Raw genomic sequence first — 14684 nt, 5'->3', positions numbered from 1 at the left:
TCTTCTAATGCTTGCTATGCGGATACAATGTAGCGAAGCTCGCATAAGAGACTCCGCATGCGTAGCTTCGGAGATTAGCCGATTTTATAGCTAGATTGGCTATAATATCTTTTATTTACGATTGCGGGGCTCATTTGAATATCGAATCGCTTCGAAACCTCACTTCAGCTGCTTTGTGGTAACTTTTCTTTCCCACACTTTTACAGGTGAGTCGACTACGAATTCGAATGGCTTTTATTGCTGCTGCGCAGCGCTTTTGTGAACCTCTTCCAACATTTTTTTATGTTAATCTGCGTTTATTTCGAAGCTGCGTTTATTTTGTTGATGATTGCCTAAATATTTTAATAGTTTAATTTTTTTCGATTGTATGAATTTAAGAGTGAATCTTTAAGATATTTTGTTTCCCAATAAATTAAATTTATGACTGGCACAGTTAAATTGATTTTACATTCAAATTATTATTAAATTTTTAGTCTTTTTTGGCAGCTTTGGTTTGATGCTTCTTCTTAGTTTTGCCTTTCTACGCATTAATTGAGTATCTGATATATGAAGATTCGAAAAATGAATGAATAATTTTATGCGGGAGTAAGTCGTGAGAGAATAAACTGGAAAACAGCAAACAATTTTACATACTTTCTTTTAATTTTTTTTATTAATATTTAAGTAAATGATTAATCAAAACTTTTTAAACGAGACATTAACCTCAGAAACTTGCTAAACTTATCAAAAGATTTAGTTTAGTAGTTTAGATGAAGGAATTTTGAGCAATAAAGTATTATACGTATTGCTTGAAAACATATATCTTTAGTTGATATCGATGACAGCTCGTCCCTTAGTTGTTAAGACTTATTTATGATTTAAGAAGTCGGTGGAAGAAGATAGACTACGGTTTTATACTGAACTTCAACTAAGACATTTATAGAAACTGCATGACAGTAACCGCATGGAAAGTCTAAGGCTGTCCATTTTTGCTTCTTGTCATAAGTAAGTATTAGACAGTCCTTTACTCTATTTCCTCTATACACTAGATTTGTATTTAGTTTTATTTAGTCGAAAGGTGTTCACGTACCTTGTTTCTTATTGGAACAGTATTTAATTGGTATTAAGTCGGAGGACGTTTTGTGAAGGTTTTAGCAGAAGATGTTGCCTTCTTTTCTCATTCAAAATAAACAAATGATAAAGTTTCCAGTACGACTGTGTTCATCATTGTAGGATATTATTTTATTCTTTACTATACACCAGGTATGCCATAACAGAGATGGGCATATGTGCATTGCGTTAATTAAAGGTTCCTTTCGTTGACATACATTAAGGATTAATAAAATTACAAAAATAAAATAGACTTTACTGATACTGATTCCTATGAACTTTAATATATGGAAAGTAAGTTACATATCTTGATTTGAATAATACTTGTATACGTATTACTACGGTCTAATACTTTTATAGATCTAACATTTATGCTACACACCAAGTTGGGTAAAGATAGTAACAGGATCACGATCAATGTCAGTATATACGTACTATGAACTTTATTATCCTTTCTGGTATCTTTCACAATAAGAGATCTATAATACTTTATACTTTATTTTTATTTTTAGTCCGAAAGCTTTGAAATTTTAAGAGAACTTCTTGCTCCATTACTTACAATTCCTTCAGAAGAGTATATATTTTCGATAGAGCATATCGCTCTAGCCACAATATATCAAATAAAAATTAGAATCTACAAAAGTGTTAAATGCACTGCGAATTAAATTCTGTTGACTGAAGGAAATAAATTTATTTATAATTTATTTTTATTTAATTAGCAATTTAATTATAAGACTTCGCTTTCGAACAAATGCAATTCATTCGCGGTAAAATATTGCGGCGTGAGGAAGTTTTATCTGCGAATCAAATGTAGACTCGAGCTCAAATGCAAAAGGTGAGATCGCAAATGCACAGATGGAGCAGTTAGAACAGTGGTGGAATGGCCATGAAACTCGTGGTGCCTGAAAGATTATTAATCGCAAAAGCAAGAACTTGATGGAGCATTTCATGGCGCTGGCAATAAAACTCAATTAAAATGAATAAAATAATATTTGCTCACAGACAAGAATAAATAAATAAAATAAAATTAAATTATTAATAAAATTATGAATGCAAGTAAAATGTTGGAAAAAGTCAACAAAACGTAATTGTAATTTGATGAGTACAAGAATGTTAGATACTTATAAAGAAGTGGATTCTAATATATTACTCTTCATGAGTTCCGAAACCAACTAAAGCTTTATGAATGTGTCTTAATATACATATATATATTATAATTAATGGAACTCGTTGCTACCGCACAGTAGATAGGGAATTCAGAAGAAAGAATGTCATGAATCTCATGACATACCAGATCACCGATTTTTATGTAATAGGAAATAGAAAATAAACGTCTTAAAAATGTTTTCAAAAAAATATGTTTTAAACGGAATAATGAAATTTTAATGGGTGAGACTGGAAAGCATCCACGGATTTTATGTGCATTTCTAAACAAACATTGTTCTTATTAAAAATCAAATTATTTTAAATACATATTGATCATTACTATTTATGACTTACCATTTTTTGGGCAGCTTTATAATTCCATCGCTGTAGCTCTTCAATCACCCGCGTTTGACAGTGATCGTTGACATTCAAAACTTTCTTATTTAATCTATTTTTCATCTTCTGTGATGATTCATTTCGAAAAAAGTGTTTATTAATGAACGTTACAAAAAATTTGAGCATTATAACTTCGATTCATCGCCACTATAGACACTGTACAGATCCAAAAGCGTTGTACATATCATACGACCATAGTCACCCGAATAATCATTATTACAATAATTATGTTTTAAAAGCAAGTGAGAGTATAAGTGATATAGAAGGACAAAAATATTTGAGAGATAATAATTCTAGATTTATAAAAAGAACAGCGACTTTAATTTGATCTTACTTTGTCAAAGTACCAAATTTTAAATCCATCAAAACTACATGATTATAAAATACGAGTGGATAACAGTACAAAGAGCAATTGAAAAACCTAAAAACCTTACTTAATTAATTTTAACATATGGATATCATTAGGTATAATATAGGTCACCTAAGATGTGAACTTGGTTTCAATTTAATGAACCCTTTAATTACAGGATTTTGTTTTGCAAATAGCCACTAATTCTGCCTGTACTTCTGTAAGTTCCAAAAATATGTGCGCTAACACAAAATGATGTTGTGACACAGGGACTATTCGACTGAAAATTTGTTTATAGAATCTTTGGTACTATTCGAGTTAGTAACAACAACCTATTACTAAGAACTCTCTAAGTGTTACCATGACATTTAAATTTATGAATTAATCAACTTATGACGTTTTTTGTCTAAATTATGTTCAGAAAAGAGAAGCCGATACTTTACCAAAATATTGTTTCAACAGAGATAGATCATATTTTTTAACATGATTATATGCCATTTACATTTAGTACAGTATTTAGTATAATGTAACGATAAACGCCAAGTAATTTCGCTAGTACGAATTGAAGCTATACGTGCCTCGCTCACATAACGCAGCTGAGAACAGCACCTCCACATCGAATGAAAGTAAAGAATACAGTCATTTCACCCTCATAATTCTAAGCATTTACCACAGCTATCACGATCCAACTTCAATTGGTCACGAACCTGATTGATTGGCTGTGGGATCTGACATCCGTGGTACTATATTTACATCTCGGTCAGGTGAGGTAAATGAAACTCATTCACTACAATACCAAATAGTATCGGGCGATGCCCATTAGATTTTAGTACTCTTACGACAGGTATGTCTATTCTCGCGAATATTTTTACCCATTTTCCGTGGTGACAATAAGTGTAATAAGATGTTATCAATATCGTGTCACCGGTGAAGTGACAGGCAGGATCCAGTGAACGCAGGATTAAACACAGTCGATGCACATGGGTAAGAAGAGTTCATATGGAGTATAGTATAGCTTGAGGTTCGAGTTCTTCATCAAATTCAATATTTTCCATACAGCTTTGGAGGCTGGAAAATCAAGTCTTAAGTTTTGGTCAAACAGTTTGCTTTTGTTCTTTTTAGGAAGCATTTTAATCTTTATTTGCTTTAGCACCTTTTTAACCCATATTCAGTATTATGTTAGAGTCATTGATACTTTGTATAGTACAGTCTTAAGGTTTAACTCAATTGCGATACCAAATTGAGATTCATTTTAATGACTTACTTTGCCATTTACATTCATTCATTCATTAATTAAAAATACGAGTACTGAAACCAAAGCTGGTTGCTTTATTGTCATTCAATTAATTCAGTAAATTCAGTAAATTCAGTCAATTCAGTAAACTCAATGTATTTTTCCTAATTAAGAAAACGGCGACAATAAAAAACTATCTAAACAATAGTGAAGAGTGGGCAAATAATGTATCTATAGCGTGAAGATTCTTAATTTGTCTTACCGCAAAAGGTGTTGACTATCGGAAATGCATAGCCCAGCTTCCATGTGGCTTGGCACTGACTTTAATGATAATTGACAATTGCTGTTGTGGTAATTAAAAGCGCGAGACGAAGGAGTGAGTAAAAGCCAAGATAATTGCACGTGAAGTCATTAAATTACAACAAAAACATATAAAGATTCTGAGGCACTTCAAATAAATTTGCTATCAGCACTGCTCACTGCCCTGCAGGAAATCAAAATAAGCTTGAATGCTTCAATGCATTAAAGTGGCCTTTCGCTGACCGCTGCTTTGTGGCAGATCAATGAATGCAATTTGTTTTTGCATACTTAAGAGTTATGTGAAAACCATTGGAATGACGTCAAAGACTTTTAATTTCATTAAATATTTGACATTTTGCTTTTGGTATTTGACAATTGATTTACAGGGGAAGGCAGTCGTCCCCTGTACTGCAGCAGTAAACAATATTCGCTAAGTCAAGCGGTTCGCTAGTGCACTTCAGTTCAACACCAATAACGTTCAATGCAGTCAATGCTGCTAGGGAGGGGAAAGAGTTACCGGCATTTGTTTTGACCTTCACAGTGCGCACGAAAACAAAGTTAAATCGTAAATCATTCGTCGTCAATGTCTTCGGCTAGGCTATATGGAAATTCGGCAACTGTGGAATGGATCCTTTTACTTTAATTCAACGGCTGGGGTGTAATTGAAAAGGTTTTAGCTGAGCAAGCAACGCCGTAAGCAGCTTTTCAAACGGATGCGAATGCAAATGCAAAACAAAAGAAAATTAAGTATAAAAATTTTAATGACGTTGGATTACTTACCACCACCACGCCGCATCATGCGCAGGAGCTGAGCACTCAGGTAGGGTATTGCGCAGCACAAGGAGAAAACAACACAGCCCACAGCTTAAGAGCAAAGTAAATACAATACGGCCTGAGGTGGTGTGGACGCTGTTGCATTGCTTTTGTATTAGGCATACTGAACCCCCTGTTGTGTGTTTTTGTATGCTTATCAATGTTAATATTTTCTATTCTTCAGTCATGACAAGAAAGTTTTCTTTACCTTTCGCTTTTCTACTTCCCCTAAAATTGTGCACAACTGTGCGTGCAACGGCTACTGAGGCTGCTGCCTTTGATTGTGCTTGCGCTTCCGTCGTTGCATTTGCTATTGTTTTTGTCGAAACTGTTTTTGCTGTTATTGCTGCATAAATTTTTGTGTTTTTTGTTTTTTTGTTTTTCTTTTCTTTAAAGCCTTTCTGCTTTTTTGCCTTTGAAATTGATTTTGATTTTGATTTAGGTCTGCGCAGTCGTGCACAGTTTATGCACAGTTTATGCATAGTTTCCCGCCAGAAGTTAGGGGGTTGCTTGGTGGTGTACGTGTACGTGTACACTAAGGAACAAGAAGAGGGTGACGTATGAGTACAGTGATTTGCGTTTCTACTTACCTACTACGCCACGTAGCATTGTTGAAATTTGGCATTTGGTAATGCAAAGCAAAGCGTCATCTTTCGCGACCGTGGGAAGATTTTTTCCCATGTCGTTGCCAGCCAAGCCGAAACGAAACGAGTGAAGGTAAGGAGCAGAGTGAAGCAGACTTTAACGGCATTTGAAGTTTGCTGGAATTTTGGACATCTGCGCATTACTTGATAATTGTTATTGTTATGCTCGTATTTAAGTGTGAGTGTGAATGTGAATGTGAGGTCGTATGAGTTATGGGGTGTTGGTGGTAAATCGCTGCTATTGTTATCACATCCACTCAGTGTGCTTTTTGAAGGTTTCTTCATTTTTCTGCCATTTTCAAGACAAAATATTAACATTTTATGTTTTTGATTTAAAGGTGTGGGAAAAAATGTAAGCCTTTGTTCGTTTTAGTTGCATCTGTTATACTGAATTCATTAATTCTTTTCAATTTCAAACAATTGGTAACTCTGTAAAACTAATTTATGCCATGAAAAATCTCTTAATTCATTTAATAATTCCATAATCATTTCAATTTCTGCTCTACGATTCTTGAAACACTGTGCTTTTCTGACATGTATGATTAAAATAAATTTTTTTTCAGATTACACTACGAGAAACTACAACTTTATTTTCCCGTTTGTTTTTTAAATATGTCCAAATAATATTATATAATATTTTTTGATCTACGAAAAAGAAATAAATACAAAAATCTCAAAATAATTTCGTAATTCATGAATTCATAAGATATGACTGCCTTGCTAATGTCAATAAGTAGCAGCCAGAAAATAAATAAAATTTCTACTTATATGTTATTTACATAAACGCTCTTACATTTTAATATAAAGCATTTTCATGTGCATATAATCAACTTATGTGACATTATTTTATCATTAACATTAAATTAGAATAAAATCAACCACAACAAACTACGGCAATAATAAATCAGACCGCCAACAACAAATCAAATGCAATCGAATTCGACCAACGCAAAAACTAACATCAATGAAAATACACCTAAAAATTAAGATTAAGAAAAAACAAAAATACAAAAATACAAACAAAATCAAAGCGAAAATTAAATCAAAAGCAAATGCCAAACATAAAACACGAATCAACATTCAACATTCAACAGCTAAAAAATTTATTTTAGTATTTTATTTCTTTATTTGAACATTGTACATATTGTTGTTGTTGTTGTTTCCAAGCGCGCTACTCTCATAGTAGCTGTGAATTGGTTGCCACCTCCACACAAAAAATATGCAGCACAACTGTAGCGTATACAAAAACAAAAAGCAAAACCAACTAAAAACCCGCATGCCTACACCATTTTCCACAGGCGTTGTTGTTGTATACGGTGTATATGCATCAGCAACAACAACTACAAGCTAAAAATTTTGTACGAATCGCGTTTTCGCGTTTTTTGGTTTCGTTTATTTTTCCCTGCCCACAATTCACCAACACTAATGCAGTACACAATAAATAACAAAAAACAAGAAAAAAACAACGTTAAGAAATACGAGGCATAAGCAAATAAACATTGGTGCAAATAGAACACACACACTATCAGCATTTAGAGCAAGAAGCGTATGCAAACGCATACCACGCTATGAATGAACATATATTGCTTGTTTAGTTGCGCGTTGGCATGCCGTTTATTTTGTAAACATTCCCTTGCGTGCTCAGAGAGCAAAAAACACACACACCACAGTACTTTATCCGCAAAGAGCATGGGAGAATTTCGATTTAATATTTTTAACGGATAAACTAAACAAGTGAGGAGAGCACATATGATGTCTTATACTTTGACGGAATAAATATGACTGCGTTAAAAATAAATGAAGCCAAGCAATTCCGAAGAAAGCAAATGGGATTTGTAGACTCTGGAATTATTCTGTTTAATACAATTATTACGGATCTTGGAATTAATGTTTACTAAAAGGCGAAGTCTAACAGATGAAGTTAATGTTAATCGAAATGGTTTGGTACATATGGTACAATGTGGAAACTCGTCAATGTATGTATGGGTTTTCCTTATTCTTCGTAGTGAACGGCCAGTCATCCATTGGAATGCAACCCAATATATACATGTGAGGAAATTATAGACAATTTGTTAATATGCATCGTTACTAAATGTCCATTTGCCCCATTTTTTAGGTGACCATCTAAGAGATGGTGACCATGTTTCCCTTTTGACCTTTGTAATTTATATTCGAACCGAAAACCAATTTTCCATTTCAAATAACTATCATTCGTCTCAAATATGCTTGCCAAGTATTATGAAGATAGTTTCAAGCAAAATCTCTAACATAGGTAAGTAAGTCTACACTCCTATTAAATGTGTTGTGAAACAGCCTTTTTAACGGGAACTTACTTTTAGACGTTTAACATATTAGTTGCACGCTGCACTAATGTAATCCTGTAGAACGTTAATCATTTTACTAAGAAGGACTTTTGATACTCTGGTATATTTTATTATTGACATTGATCTGCAAAATAATCAATGCGGAGAAGTCGACTGAGTTCGCATCTCATGACCATGGAAACTTCTATACAGTCAAAATTAAGTATGGAAAACTGTCTTTCGTCCATTGTTGTTTGGCAAGTACTTTGTATATAGGTGGAGTGTCTTGTTGAAACATCTTTTCTCTCTCAGAAAAATGTTTGGTTGCTCCAAACATAAGAGCACCTTCCAAACCCTTTTTCGTCAATAATTCGCATTTTACTTCCACCAAAATTCAAGAATACCAGTAGAGACCCATTATCGACTGGTATTGCCAGCAAAATCGGCGACACATGATTGCTTCAGACCATTTGAATATCATCATTATCGTTTAGCCACACTTTTAAGTAAAAAGAGAATTCTCAGTAATTGGTAGCGGTTATACAAACTCAATAGCTTCTTTGTGCTATGGACCCTAGTTTTTTTTTTTTGGAACACGTGACAATTAGGTCTTTTTGAGCTCGTTTTTTTGTATTCGTTATAGGATTCTTTCAGATAAGTATAGTTGAATAAAAATGTGTCTTTCGAAGCGAAGCAGATGAAAATGTAGTTTTTTCCAATTACCACTGAGTAATTGTATAGCTTTGCCAGTTTAAGAATAAAGTGCTGTCGTTTGAGTCATCAGGAATATATTCACATTCAGGTATTGGAGGTTTCTAACAATCATCACTCGTGTGAGTTTCACCCAAATATAGCATGATCAGTATTTTAGATTTGAACTCTATCAAGTAATTAAGAACAGAGACTCATATGATATGGTCTGATATTATAAACTAAAAAATCAGCTGTCGTTGGACGAAATATGGATGAAGTTCCGAAACCAATTCGAACGTTTAAGCAGTTTAAAATTGGTCGGAGTTCACAATTGGTCATTTTATGTAATAAATATATGTAGATGTGATTAATTATAAAGTTTGTTATGTATACGTTACGATAGTACGCTATATATCGGAGCATCGTAAATATATCTGTTTTGTGCATATATGTATATAATATTAATGCACCAGAGCAGTGATCGTAAGAACTGAAAACTTATATATTAACTTTTGTAGATTTTTAGATTCTTAGAGATAAAGAAATAATATTCAGTTTATTATTTTATAATTTAGTTTATATTTTATAAATAAATAAGTGATACGTCCGATTAAATAAGCCCACACATGGCAATGCCATAGACAATTTCAGAATTGTCAGCTCGAATTTTTTTAGTGACAAAAAACCTACATAAAGCGCCTTAGTTAGTCGTTCGTTCTATCGCGCCTTTTCGCTTTACTTGACTTAATAAAAAAGTATTTTTGCAATATGAAAAATTATTATTAAACCAAACAAAAAGTAAGTAAATATATTTTATATTATTAAACTTTATTTTTTATCTGTCACTTGTCAATTTGCGAAAGATATTTGCAATGAAATTGTAAAAAATAATCTCGATTAAAGTAGGAGGCGCATATCTCGTATAACAACGCCAACAACAATTGCAAGCCGAAACCAAACACGATAGTCTCATTGGCATATCGTGTGCAGCAATTAGAAAAACCCACGCACCAAAAGAGTTGCAATAATGTACGTCCACAGCATGAAAAACAAAAACAAAACTAAAAACGAAAACAAAAACAAAAAATAAACAAAAGTAAAAGAAAATGAATGAAGTGCTACCAAAAATGACATGAAAAGTAGCAACAATAAATAAAGCAGTAGTTTTTACAAATTCCCTTGCAGCGGCGTGAGGAGTTGAAATTTGCACGTGGTCTTCTTGCTCTCAGAGCAATGCTCAACACATGCAATGCAATGCGGCTGCTCTACAGAGCGTAAGTCAACTGTTTTTATCCGTTTCGTTTGACGTTTGGAAGCAGCGCAGCAAAGCATTGAGAGAGCGCGTGTTTTGCATCGACTGAGCAGCGCAGTTTGTGTTGTGTAAAGTCGCTGTAGGCACAATAACAAAAATTATTCACGCTTAAAGTGCAAACAACAATTTTAATTTTAATTCAAATTAAATTTATTTAATTTAATAATTAATAAAAATAAAAGATAATCGAAGTACAATACATGAAGAAGAGAGAGACTTTTCTTTTGGTAATTGTTAGGTAATTTGTTATTTAAAGATTTCCACAGAAAAGGACCCAAAGGGATGAGGAATCACATTAGGAAGAGTTGCCGTCAGATAAATAATAAGAATTGCTCTTTCTGAGTAATATGTCTCATAAATTTATGTAAACTACAAATCTTCACCTTCAAGAATGTCTAACTTTTCGTTAGGACTTTCGTTCGGAATGAACTGAGTTTTCCAGGACTTAAGCGGATACACAAAGGGTAAACCTAATTATAATAATAACCTAATTAACTTAGCATTAATTAAATAGTTTACAGTGAAAACTCTTGCAGCAGACTATACTATTGAATGGACATTTCAGTTAAACTGAGTCTGGTTTTTAAATCGGACACACCTCTCGAACATATAAAGAATGACTGGCGATGATTGTCCATTTAAGAGAGTTTTTCTATATGAATATGAGTTGCTAGTCAACGTCAAAATTTAAATAAGATGGGTTTATTTGAGGTAATATGATGTTACACATTTTTCGAAAGTTAGGATGCTTCAAGTCACATTCTTTTTTAAAGCCCGACTTTGAAGATTAAGTTACTTCTCATATTTTTAGCAGTATTTCATCGATTAAGAAAGCAATGTGGCAAGAAAGATGAAACAATAGCGCGTAAGGAAATCTCTAATTATAGACTGATACCTTCTATAATCACCAGGCTCAAACGGAAATCGAAAGAGATGAATTATTATCTCATTCAGATGCTGACTGGTTATGAATACTGTTGTAAGTACCTGTATTGCAATGTATATATGATATATTTAAGATTGAGCAAATTTTCTTTTTCTGTAGAAAAGAAAAGAGATAAAAATCCAGATTTGAACAATAAATCCCGAAAATATAGTAAAAAAGATGGGAGTGAACCTAGAGAACTGGCAACTGATAGAGTCATACGTGATTAAGGCTTTTAAAGCGAAGACATTAGACTTAAAAAGGAGAAGAAGACAGACTAATAAGTAAGACATACACTAAAAAATGCGTTTAAAAGTAGAGGCTTGAAAGAAAAGAGCGTGTTTTATACTGCCAACATAAAAGAAACCTCCACCGAAATAATGTGAAAGCGGTTCCGGAAGGGTCTCTCCGAAGAGGTAATGTTTTTGTGCGTTTATTAATAAAGCATAAAACATTTCACCTCCCCACCACTAATAATTATGATAACAACTATTATACAACAAAGATTGTAAGAAGATGAAGAAGAAGATGAAATTGGGTACTTTTAAGTTGAATAGATAAATAATATTTTATAACAATATTTTAATTTTGCCGACATTATTTTAACAAACTGCATGGCATTTTTAACCGTATGTAAATTGTAAAACTTTACAACAAAGTTGATTTTTTACATTAAATAATAAATTTTATTTTATTTATTAATAAATTTCGAAAATAATTTTTTTAATGCTATAATAAAATATATAAATATGTCATTATATCTATAAAAATTCTAAAGATGCATTAAATAACTGTGAAACAAAATTTATTGATACATAAATGATTTATAATATATTTTGTGTATTTAATAAAATAAATTTATATATAAATGAACTAAATAAAATAAGGATCTTACACACTCCAATCACAATGAGAATTCGACTACATTCACAATGTTGAATAAATTTGTGTAGTTTTTGTGTAATTGTGCCTGCTCAGCTGCCGACAGCGTAGTAGAGCAGTAAAGTAGTGGCGCAACAGCGCCAATACCGGCCTGACATACCAAAGCACAAGCACAAGCACAAGCAATAACGCAACCGAAAAGCAAAATGCCTTTGCTTTGCTTTGCTTTGCTCAGTTTGTTTTGAACGTGCGTTCAATGTAGTGGTGTACGGATGGGTGAATTTACGTTCTCTTTTTGGTTAGTTGTTCTTTGGTGTGACGAATGACGATTGCAATTGCGACTGCGAGCACTTTCGGTTCAACGTCAGAACGAACCGTACGTGTCGGGATAAAGCCTTGCTTAACAGTTTATGTTGTGTGTTTGGTGGCCGTTTGGTTTGCCGTTGATGATTTCTGTTTATGATTTTAAAGCCGACCGCCGATTGCTACAGAGACGATGCCAATGCCGATGCCGACGACGATGTTCATGTTGATGTTGATGTTGACGACGTCGTAAAGGAAAAACATTTTCGTAATATTGCAGTGAAGTGAAAATTTTCCTCACTTATTTGCTATTTACACGTTGACGGTGAACGGTGCGTGTAACGCGATTCCGAAAAAGCGTCGTCAACTTTTTGGTTAGCAAACAAAAGCCAACACAGAACAACAAACAATTTTAACGCAAATTTAGTTAAAGTAAAACGAATAAAAAAGTATTTTCACAAAACAAAAAGTGTTTAACGAAATATTATTTAATTTCATTTGTTTATAAAAATAAGGAATTCTTTAAAAAAAAAATAAGTGAAATCTGGTGAATTCTACAATAAAAACTTCAACTTTCGAAAAATATATTAAATAAGTGAAAAAATTAAAAACTTTTAACTTTTATAAGAATTTTTCTAAATTATGAATTTGTGAATTTTCTTAAGGCTTTTTAACGCAATTAAAATAAATTTAATTTTTCTCTAAACGCTGCTTCTTGTAAACTAAACAACTAAAGGAAATTGATTAAATTTTTTAAACTTTAATTAAAATTAAAAATAAACATCAAAACACAAATTAAACGTCGCTCAAAACGCTTTCAACAACAACAAATTTTTTCGCTCAAAGAAAGTCCAAGGCTCAATTTTTCTTCCTTCAAAAAATCCAAAATCTTTTTAACAATAAAAATTAAAAAAAAAAAACAACGAAACTGCAACTAAAACTAAACTAAGCAACTAAACAGTACCTTTTACAGAAATATTGAAAAATATTTTAAATAATTAATTAAAACAAATGCAACAAAACAACATTAGCTATAACAGAAGAATTAAAATTAATTAAAAATAATTAATTAATAAAGGCAATCACTTTTTTAAAATTGCCTATTTGCTGCGTAAAATATTTTTTTCTAAATTTGAAATGTATAACATAAAATTAATTAATTAATATGAAATTCACTAAAATATAATTAATTTAAACCATTATGGAACTAAAGTAATTTTACTATAACAATTATTATATACTAAAGTGCATAGAAAGCAAACGAAGTGTCTTAAAATACTTTTTAAACCTAAAATTAAACTTAAAATAAAAAAATGCTTTATTAAAAATAAAAACTAAATTTAAACTTTTACAGCTTCTTGCCAATTTTTAACCTTAAAACTTAAACTTTATTATAAAAATATTATAAAAAATAAAAATAAATAAAATTAGTTTTTCTATTAAAACGCCTGTAAGATAAGCAAAACTACGAAGCACAACGCTGTGTGATATTTTTACTAAAATTAATTAATTACCTTAAAAATATAAAATTTTAAGATAAAAAAAAATAAAAATTAAATATATGAAAACTTAAATAAATAACTGAAAAATTGATTAATTCAAGTGCGTGTTTTCTATTCAATAAAAGTCGATCATTTCGATCGCTCGAGATCACTTTCGAGGTGCTAAAAAGTCAACGCAACGCAACCTGAAACCCGACTTCGATTCAACTTACTCGATTGGATTGGATTGGATTGGATTACAGCACATAACATCGTTCAAAAGGTAGGGCTTTCCAAAATTCTATTATCCAATATTTTATAATTTTTATATTATTTTGATACTTTAATAATATTTTAATTAACATATCATAATAAAGATTAAAGTTCTTTAACTCAAAGAAAAAATTTGATTTGCCGACGCCAAAACCTATTAACCCATAAAGAGTGTTGAGAAGAGTTGGTCCAAAGTTAATAATGAACTTCGATGTTGAGCTCTTTAAATCAGATTTTCAAACATATGCACTCTATCCAATATTGATAAGTGTTTTTCTTTTTGAAATAATAGAATTTATATTATAGCGTAGGAAGGACTATTGACATCGACGCAGAACGCCGTTATTTTACCAATGCTCTTACAATAGTTTTTGAACTATTTGGGCCTATTATATTGTTATAGTAACAAGCGCTATTATAGTATACTTATGTTATTATACTTCTATTATTACTTATAATATATTAAAGCTCTGTTGATATTAAAAATTAGTAGAAAAATTATGACTAGGTTTATTATACTAATGTAGTTATTAAAAGAGGT

The 14684-nt window shown here is 31.9% G+C and overlaps 1 protein-coding gene across 1 annotated transcript in view; it reads left to right on the top strand.

Annotated features, from left to right (window-relative positions):
• The first annotated feature begins 13959 nt into the window (after window positions 1-13959).
• Window positions 13960-14684, top strand: part of LOC119670655 (zinc finger E-box-binding homeobox 1) — an 88073-nt gene continuing 87348 nt past the window's right edge. The window contains exon 1 of the mRNA XM_038081007.1: window positions 13960-14153. The gene's annotated coding sequence lies outside the window, so the exon portion shown is untranslated. The remainder of the gene's footprint in view (window positions 14154-14684) is intronic.

The sequence above is a fragment of the Teleopsis dalmanni genome, chromosome 1 (genome assembly GCF_002237135.1).
Source record: "Teleopsis dalmanni isolate 2A chromosome 1, ASM223713v2, whole genome shotgun sequence".
In the NCBI taxonomy this organism is placed as follows: domain Eukaryota; kingdom Metazoa; phylum Arthropoda; class Insecta; order Diptera; family Diopsidae; genus Teleopsis; species Teleopsis dalmanni.
The sequence above is the reverse complement of the archived record's forward strand: the minus strand, read 5'-3'. Positions and strand labels throughout refer to the sequence as shown.